The sequence below is a fragment of the Gadus morhua genome, chromosome 22 (genome assembly GCF_902167405.1).
Source record: "Gadus morhua chromosome 22, gadMor3.0, whole genome shotgun sequence".
Taxonomy (NCBI): Eukaryota; Metazoa; Chordata; class Actinopteri; order Gadiformes; family Gadidae; genus Gadus; species Gadus morhua.
The window spans coordinates 1596997-1600389 of NC_044069.1; the positions used below are offsets into that span (position 1 = coordinate 1596997).

The 3393-nt window shown below is 44.3% G+C and overlaps 1 long non-coding RNA gene across 2 annotated transcripts; it reads right to left on the reverse strand.

The window, feature by feature from the left end:
- Positions 1–1443: 1443 nt before the first annotated feature.
- LOC115535317 (uncharacterized) lies at positions 1444–2891 on the reverse strand. 2 transcript variants are annotated; one of them, XR_003974464.1, is made up of 5 exons: positions 2733–2891; positions 2524–2603; positions 2175–2301; positions 1769–1912; positions 1444–1590 (listed from the first exon to the last, which is right to left on the reverse strand). It is a non-coding gene; the product is annotated as an uncharacterized LOC115535317 (long non-coding RNA). The 2 variants fall into 2 exon arrangements; XR_003974463.1 differs by lacking the exon at positions 2733–2891 and having other exon boundaries at positions 2524–2725.
- Between the last annotated feature and the right edge of the window lie 502 nt (positions 2892–3393).

A 3393-nucleotide genomic window follows, 5' to 3' on the forward strand; every position in this document is an offset into this window, starting at 1 on the left:
AAATGTCATTTGAATATCGCAACACACGGAGCGTGGCGAAGTGGATTGCAATCACGGGGACGCTATAGCTTTTCAATTTGAATAAAGGAACTCAAAATAATTTGACAAAATGTTATTGTATTTTTATCGTTATAACTTTTGCAAATGTAATTGAGGATTGCATTGTCACTTTGCATATTAAAATACACTTTGAATAACGTATTTACAAATTACATTATGAAATTGCATAATGCATTGTCAATTGCATAACATAATTACTTATTGAATTGCAAATTGCAAATTGCATTGCCATTTGAATTTTGCTAAATATATGCTTCCATAAATTCGGTAATCCCGAGAACAATGCATTGCAATAGTCCAGTCTTGACGAGACAAACGCATGAATCAGTGTCTCTGCATCCACTACAGATAACATTGATCTGATTCTTGCAATGTTTCTCAAATGGAAAAAGGCAATTCTAGTTATACTTCTTATATGCTGATCAAAGCATAGTTGAGGGTCAAACAAGACACCAAGATTTCTGACGGATGCACTCTGTGGGATGGCGAAGCCATCCAACCACAGAGAGACATCCTCAAACTTTTCCCGGCCCCGCTTCGAGCCGATAATCATCAGCTCTGTCTTCCCAGAATTAAGCTGTAGGAAGTTTTGTGACATCCAGCCCTTCACAGCAGCCAAACAGGACTCAACCTTTTGAATCTGGGCAGAATCCCCGGGTTGGTGGTTTGAACCTGTTGTAGTAGCAGAGAATGGCCTGCGGGGGCAGTATTCAAGATTCAAGATTCAAGATGCTTTATTTATCCCGAGGGAAATTATTGTGCAATGTATGTACATGGTTAAATACATGAATAGGCTTGAATTTAGTAGTAATATGGATGTTTGTATTTTTGCAAAATGGATTATGTGAACAGCATCCATCATGTATATTAAATGTATTGCAGGAGTTTAGCTTGACATTAACCAAGTTAAAGGACAATTTATGAAACGCACCAAACATGTAGAAGTCAATGTAGGATTTTAATATACAGTATAAACAGAAACACTTGACAGAAGTTGAATACATACTTTTGCAAAGGAAAGCAGAGGAAAACATTTTCCCAAATTAATCATTTCAAAATGTCACCACCATTCACAAAAGCAAGTGAAGAGGTTTGTGTAAAACCAGTCCTCCCTGACCAGCTCTGTCCCTGACTCTAAACCCTGACTCTCAACCCTAACGCTGAACCCTCTGAGGGCAGGAAGACGGTCCTTCAGTGTAAAGGTTCAAGAAGACACTCCTTCAGAGTAAAGGTTCGAACCACCGAGAAGGAAGAAGAAGGGGAAGGAGTAGAGATTAGTGAAGTAGTGAGGTTTGTGACAGACGTGAGGGTAAGGCGTGTGGAAGCACACAGGTACATGTGGGGTCAAGAAGATCACTCCCACTGGAGGTCATTGATCCATCAGGATCAGACCGCTGAGTTCAGCAGGTCTTCTGGAAGACGAGGCTAAGATGAACTGAGGAGACGGGACCAGCAGGATCAGGTGGGGTTCATCTCAGGTGAGTCTGACCCCGACCAAACAGGATCAGGTGAGGTTCAGCTCAGGTGTGTCTGCCCGGAGCAAACAAGGACATGGATTAGGTTCAAAAGATGCAACATTACCTGAACCAAAGATAAGTCATTAAGGAGCAGGCAGGCTTTAGTGCGCCTTGCTCAAGGACGCATCACTGTATTCTGAGGACTTGAACCAGGCACCAATGGTCTGAGAGTTGAACCCCCAACCCCCTACCTGGTCCACTATGTTCAGATAATGCAAAATTACGAGGAATCCTTGATGGTAGAGTCCTGGTCGTCCTCAGGATTTGCCTTCCAGATGTATGGCTTCTCCGTCAGTCCTCCAGATTCCTGGTCTGGTTACAAACGTAGTTTGGCTCTAATGTAAGGTCACAAACACAGGAGTAGGTGGGCTCTAATGTAAGGTAACAAACACAGGAGTAGGTGGGCTCTAATGTAAGGTAACAAACACAGGAGTAGGTGGGCTCTAATGTAAGGTAACAAACACAGGAGTAGGTGGGCTCTAATTACGCGTAACAAAGTAGCAGCTGTAGTTTGTCTGGTAACCAACAACAGTAGTATGCCTTAACTTAACTACTGGACAAACTAATCCTGTGTTACAACAAGTCTGATCCGTTTACTTTATGCAAACTGACGAGGATCCTTGTTGATAGAGTGATGTCGTCCTCCAGAGTCTTGGCTCCTCCATCAGCACTCCTCAGCCAGAGTCCTGGTCTGGAACAAACAGCTCAAATCTGGCCCCAACGTCTGGTAACAAACATGTAGTTTGTCTTATTTCCAAGCTCTATATTTCCACTTTATGTTAATAAAAATGTACAATCCAAGTTGGTAGAGTGATTTTCATCCTCCAGATTCACGGCTCCCCTACCAGCTCGCCTCCGCTCCAGAAACACGTGGTAGTTTGACACATGTCAAAGTAACAGCTGTATTTTGCCCTTTTCAAGTTAACCATGTTAAGTAAATACAAACTAGGAATCCTTGTTGTCAATTCCTAATCGTCTTACAGCTTCTCAGCTCCCCCACCAGCTCTCTTCAGACAGATTCATAGTCTGGAACAAACAGCGGAAGTCTTGCTTTAATGTGTGGTAAAACAGATGTAGTTGACTGGTATATTAACAAAGGCTGGTAGTTTGTGGTAGCAGTATTCTACGGTAAGTGGCACTGAGTGTGATGATCACTTAAGAGTCAGGCTCCATCTACCCAACGACAGGAATCCTCCACCAGGCAGGGCCTCCATTGGTTCCTCCACCAGGCAGGGCCTCCATCGGTTCCTCCACCAGGCAGGGCCTCCATCAGCTCCTCCACCAGGCAGGGCCTCCATCAGCTCCTCCACCAGGCAGGGCCTTCAGCACGGCTCCTCCACCAGCCAATTCAGCCATGGATTCCTGGTCTGGTTACAAACAGTTGGTCTCAGCAGTAAATCACCTGGAGACGCAACCCACCCCCTGCATCTGAGGTTCACTTGTAAAATGGAAGACGAATATAAACACATTTAAACACTTGAATTAGACAACGTCTACAGATTGACCCATTCAGCAATTCATCCACTACGGTCGTAGCAGCACTCTAACAATAATGGCTCATATGACTTCTACATAACCCCGGTATGAATTAACTCAAATCACAGCGTGGCACAGATTTAAAGTCTTAAGATGATCAAAACCAGACCTAAACTACCGTGGATTTTAGTGTTTCAGATGAGCTTGGTGATGGTTACCCTCTGGTCCGGTGCTGCAGGCCCCTGGTCTCCAGCCTCAGTCTCCGGTCCATCCTGGCACCACAAGCCGGTCCCCAGCCTCTCAGCCTCGCCTTTCAGCTACAGCAGCAGGTTTACATCAG